We start from the raw sequence: 6,284 nt of genomic DNA on the forward strand, positions 1-6,284 counted from the left end.
GTTACGGTCTGTACAACATGGAGAGCACACTCTCATCCTGTTGGGTTATGGTCTGCACAACATGGAGAGAAAAGTCTCTCCCTGTTCGGTTATAGTCTGTGCAACATGGAGAGTGCACTCTCGCCCAGTTGGGTTACTGTTTGTACAACATGTGAGTGCACTCTCGTCCTGTGGGGTTACGGTCTGTAGAACATTGAGATTGCACTATCATCCTCTTGGGTTACGGTCCGTAAAACATGGAGAGCGCACTCTCATCCTGTTGTTTTATAGTCTGTACAACATGGAGAGCACACTCTCTTCCTGTTATGTCATAGTCTGTGCAACATGGAGAGCAGACCCTCGTCCTGTTTGGTGATAGTTTGTACAGCATGGAGAGCGCACTCTCGTCCTGTTAGGTTAAAGTCTGTACAACATGGAGAGTGCACTCTTCCCCTGTTGTGTTATGGTCTGTTCAACATGGAGAATGCAGTCTCACCCTGTTGGGTTGTCGGCTGTCGAACATGGAGATTGCTCTCTCCCCCTGTTGGGCATTCGGCTGTGCAACATGGAGAGTGCGCTCTCCCCCTGTTGGGTTTTCGTCTGCACAACATGAAGTGTGCACTCTCCCCCTGTTGGGTTGCTGTCTGGATAACATGGAGATCACACTCTCGTCCTGTTCGGTTTTGGTCTGCACAACATGGTGAGCCCTCTTTCCCCCTGTTGGGTAACTGTCTGTACAACATGGAGAGTGCACTCTCACCCTGTTGGGTTATGGTCTGAACAACATGGAGAGCACACTCTCGCCCTGTCAGGTTATAGTTTGGACAACATGGAGACTGCACTCTCGCCCAGTTGGGTTACGTTCTGTGCAACATGGCGAGTGCACTCTCATTCTGTTGGATTACAGTCCATACAACATGGAGAACACACTGTCATCCAGTTGAATTACATTCTGTACAACATGGAGAACACACTCTCGTCCTGTTAGGTTTTAGTCTGTACAAGATGGAGAGTGCACTCTTCCTCCTGTTGGGTTATATTCTGTACAAAATGGAGAGTGCACTCTCCCCATGTTAGGTTACTGTCTATACAACATGGAGAGCACACTCTCATCCTGTTGGGTTATCGTCTGTCCAACATGGCGAGCCCACTCTCGTCCTGATGGGTTATAGTCTGTACAACATGGAGAGAACACTCTCGTCCTGAATGGTTTTAGTTTGTGCAGCATGGAGAGCACACTCTCGTCCTGTTCGGATACAGTCTGCACAACTTGGAGAGAGCACTCTCCCCATGTTGGGTTTTCCTCCGTACAACATGGAGCGTGCACTTTCCCCCTGTTGGGATACGTTCTGAACAACATTGAGAGAAAACTCTCATCCTGTTGGGTTGCGGTCTGCACAACATGGAGAGCACACTCTCCCCCTGTTGGGTTATGGTCTGTGCAACATGGAGAGCACACTCTCGTCCTGTTAGGTTATAGTTTGAGCAGCATGGAGATCACACTCTCGTCCTGTTATGTTATGTTCTGTGCAACATGGAGAGCACACTCTCGTCCTGTTAGGTTATAGTTTGTGCAGCATAGAGATCACACTCTCGTCCTGTTAGGTTATAGTCTGTACAACATGGAGAGGGCACTCTCCCCCTGTTGGGTTATGGTCTGTTCAACATGGAGAATGCACTCTCATCCTGTTGGGTTAGCGTCTGCACATCACGGAGAGCACACTCTCACCTTGTTGGGTTCTCGGCTGCACAAATGGAGTGTGCACGCTCCCCCTGTTGGGTTATGGCCTGTACAACATGGAGAGCCCACTCTCCGCCAGTTGGGTTCCGGTCTGCACAACACGGAGAGCACACTCTCGTCCTGTTGGGTTCCGGTCTGTACAACATGGAGAGCACACTCTCGTCCAGTTGGGTTATGGTCTGTGCAACATGGAGAGCGCACTCTCATCCTGATGGGTTCCGGTCCATACAACATGGAGAGCACACTCTCGCCCTGTTAGGTTATAGTTTGTACAACATGGAGAGCACACTCTCATCCTGTTGGGTTACGGTCTGTACAACATGGAGAGCACACTATCGATCTGTTAGCTTATGGTCTGTACAACATGGAGAGTGCACTCTCGCCCAGTTGGGTTGCGGTCTGTACAACATGGCGAGTGCACTCTCGCCATGTTAGGTTACGCTCTGTACAACATGGAGAGCACACTCTCATCCTGTTGGGTTACAGTCTGCACAACATGGAGAGCACACATTCGTCCTGTTAGGTTATAGTTTGTACAGCATGGAGAGCACACTCTCGTCCTTTTAGGTTATTGTCTATACAACATGGAGATTGCACTCTCCCCCTGTTGGGTTTTCGTCTGTGCAACATGGAGAGTGCACTCTCCCCATGTTGGGATTTCGTCTATGCAACATGGAGAGCGCACTCTCCCCCTGTTGGGTTACGGTCTGAACAACATTCAGAGCACACTCTCATCCTGTTGGGTTATGGTCTGCACAACATGGAGAGAAAAGTCTCTCCCTGTTCGGTTATAGTCTGTGCAACATGGAGAGTGCACTCTCGCCCAGTTGGGTTACTGTTTGTACAACATGTGAGTGCACTCTCCTCCTGTGGGGTTACGGTCTGTAGAACATTGAGATTGCACTATCATCCTCTTGGGTTACGGTCCGTAAAACATGGAGAGCGCACTCTCATCCTGTTGTTTTATAGTCTGTACAACATGGAGAGCACACTCTCTTCCTGTTATGTCATAGTCTGTGCAACATGGAGAGCAGACCCTCGTCCTGTTTGGTGATAGTTTGTACAGCATGGAGAGCGCACTCTCGTCCTGTTAGGTTAAAGTCTGTACAACATGGAGAGTGCACTCTTCCCCTGTTGTGTTATGGTCTGTTCAACATGGAGAATGCAGTCTCACCCTGTTGGGTTGTCGGCTGTCGAACATGGAGATTGCTCTCTCCCCCTGTTGGGCATTCGGCTGTGCAACATGGAGAGTGCGCTCTCCCCCTGTTGGGTTTTCGTCTGCAGAACATGAAGCGTGCACTCTCCCCCTGTTGGGTTGCTGTCTGGATAACATGGAGATCACACTCTCGTCCTGTTAGGTTTTGGTCTGCACAACATGGTGAGCCCTCTTTCCCCCTGTTGGGTAACGGTCTGTACAACATGGAGAGTGCACTCTCACCCTGTTGGGTTATGGTCTGAACAACATGGAGAGCACACTCTCGCCCTGTCAGGTTATAGTTTGGACAACATGGAGAGCACACTCTCAGCCTGTTGGGTTACGGTCTGTACAACATGGAGAGCACACTGTCGTACTGTTAGGTTATGGTCTGTGCAACATGGAGACTGCACTCTCGCCCAGTTAGGTTACGTTCTGTGCAACATGGCGAGTGCACTCTCATTCTGTTGGATTACAGTCCATACAACAAGGAGAACACACTGTCATCCAGTTGAATTACATTCTGTACAACATGGAGAACACACTCTCGTCCTGTTAGGTTTTAGTCTGTACAAAATGGAGAGTGCACTCTTCCTCCTGTTGGGTTATATTCTGTACAAAATGGAGAGTGCACTCTCCCCATGTTAGGTTACTGTCTATACAACATGGAGAGCACACTCTCATCCTGTTGGGTTATCGTCTGTCCAACATGGCGAGCCCACTCTCGTCCTGATGGGTTATAGTCTGTACAACATGGAGAGCACACTCTCGTCCTGTTCGGATACTGTCTGCACAACTTGGAGAGAGCACTCTCCCCATGTTGGGTTTTCCTCCGTACAACATGGAGCGTGCACTTTCCCCCTGTTGGGATACGTTCTGAACAACATTGAGAGAAAACTCTCATCCTGTTGGGTTGCGGTCTGCACAACATGGAGAGCACACTCTCCCCCTGTTGGGTTATGGTCTGTGCAACATGGAGAGCAAACTCTCATCCTGTTTGGTTTTGGTCTGTACAACATGCAGAGCACACTGTCGTCCTGTTAGGTTATGGTCTGTACAACATGGGGAGTGCACTCTCGCCCAGTTTGGTTACGGTCTGTACAACATGGAGAGTGCACTCTCGTCCTGTTGGGTCACGGTCTGGACAACATTGAGAGTGCACTCTCATCCTCTTGGGTTACGGTCCGTACAACATGGACAGCGCACTCACAGCCTGTTGGATTACGGTCTGTACAACATGGAGAGAACACTCTCGTCCTGTTAGGTTGTAGTCAGTACAAATTGGAGAGTGCTCTCACCCCTGTTGGGTTATATTCTGTACAAAATGGAGAGTGCACTCTCGTCCTGTTATGTTATGGTCTGTGCAACATGGAGAGCACACTCTCGTCCTGTTAGGTTATAGTTTGTACAGCATGGAGATCACACTCTCGTCCTGTTAGGTTATAGTCTGTACAACATGGAGAGGGCACTCTTCCCCTGTTGGGTTATGGTCTGTTCAACATGGAGAATGCACTCTCATCCTGTTGGGTTATCGTCTGCACATCACGGAGAGCACACTCTCACCTTGTTGGGTTCTCGGCTGCACAACACGGAGTGTGCACGCTCCTCCTGTTGGGTTATGGCCTGTACAACATGGAGAGCCCACTCTCCGCCAGTTGGGTTCCGGTCTGCACAACACGGAGAGCACACTCTCGTCTTGTTGGGTTCTGGTCTGTACAACATGGAGAGCAGACTCACATCCTGTTGGGTTATAGTCTGCACATCATGGAGAGCACATTCTCTTCAATTTAGGTTATGGTCTGTACAACATGAAAAGCACACTCTCGTTCTGTTGGGTTATGGTCTGTCCAACAGGGTGAGCGCTGTCTCCCCCTGTTGTGTAACGGTCTGTACAACATGGAGAGCACAATCTCGTCCAGTTGGGTTATGGTCTATGCAACATGGAGAGCGCACTCTCATCCTGTTGGGTTCCGGTCTGTACAACATGGAGAGCACACTCTCGCCCTGTTAGGTTATAGTTTGTACAACATGGAGAGCACACTCTCATCCTGTTGGGTTACGGTCTGTACAACATGGAGAGCACACTATCGATCTGTTAGGTTATGGTCTGTACAACATGGAGAGTGCACTCTCGCCCAGTTGGTTTGCGGTCTGTACAACATGGCGAGTGCACTCTCGCCCTGTTAGGTTACGCTCTGCACACTCTCATCCTGTTGGGTTACAGTCTGCACAACATTGAGAGCACACATTCGTCCTGTTAAGTTATAGTTTGTACAGCATGGAGAGCACACTCTCGTCCTTTTAGGTTATTGTCTATACAATATGGAGAGCACACTCTCACCCTGTTGGGTTATAGGCTGTGCAACATGGAGATTCCACTCTCCCCATGTTGGGTTTTCGTCTGTCCAACATGGAGAGCGCACTCACGCCCAGTTGGGTTACGGTCTGAACAACATTGAGAGCAAACTCTCGTTCTGTTGGGTTATGGTCTGTACAACAGAAGAGCAAAGTCTCTCCCTGTTAGGTTATAGTCTGTGCAACATGAAGAACACACTCTCATCCTGTTGGGTTAAGTTCTGTACAACATGGAGAGCACACTGTCGCCCTGTTGGGTTATAGACTGCACAACATGGAGATCACACTCTCTTCCTGTTGGGTAACGGTCTGACCAACATGGTGAGCACAGTCTCATCCTGTTGGGTTATAGTCTGTACAACATGTAGAGTACACTTTCGTCCTGTTAGTTTATAGTCTGTACAACATGGAGAGCACACTCTCGTCCTGTTGGGTTATATTTTGAACAGCATGGATAGCACACTCTCGACTTGTTAGGTTATAGTCTGTACAACATGGATAATGCACTCTGCCCCTGTTGGGTTATGGTCTGCACAACATGGAGAGTGCACCATCATCCTGTTGGGTGATGGTCTGCACAACATGGAGAGCACACTCTCACCCTGTTGGGCTTCAGGCTGTACAGCATGGAGATTGCACGCTCCCCCTGTTGGGCTTTCGTCTGCACAACACGGAGAGTGCACTCGCCCCCTGTTGGGTTTTCATCTGTACAAAATGGAGAGTGAGCTCTCCCCCTGTTGGGTTATATTCTGTACAACATGGAGAGCATACTCTCGAGCTGTTGGGTTGCGGTCTGCACAACATGGAGAGCACACTCTCACCCTGTTGGGCTACAGGCTGTACAGCATGGAGATTGCACGCTCCCCCTGTTGGGCTTTCGTCTGCACAACACGGAGAGTGCACTCGCCCCCTGTTGGGTTTTCATCTGTACAAAATGGAGAGTGAAGTCTCCCCCTGTTGGGTTATATTCTGCACAACATGGAGAGTGCACTCTCCCCATTTTGGGTTTTGGTC

General features: G+C 49.5%; 1 pseudogene; it reads right to left on the minus strand.

Moving 5' to 3' along the window:
* LOC137362772 (mitochondrial-processing peptidase subunit beta-like) overlaps positions 1 to 5,164 on the minus strand; it is a 93,392-nt pseudogene extending 88,228 nt beyond the window's left edge.
* Positions 5,165 to 6,284: the final 1,120 nt, after the last annotated feature.

Source organism: Heterodontus francisci, unplaced genomic scaffold, assembly GCF_036365525.1.
Source record: "Heterodontus francisci isolate sHetFra1 unplaced genomic scaffold, sHetFra1.hap1 HAP1_SCAFFOLD_237, whole genome shotgun sequence".
NCBI classification, from domain to species: domain Eukaryota; kingdom Metazoa; phylum Chordata; class Chondrichthyes; order Heterodontiformes; family Heterodontidae; genus Heterodontus; species Heterodontus francisci.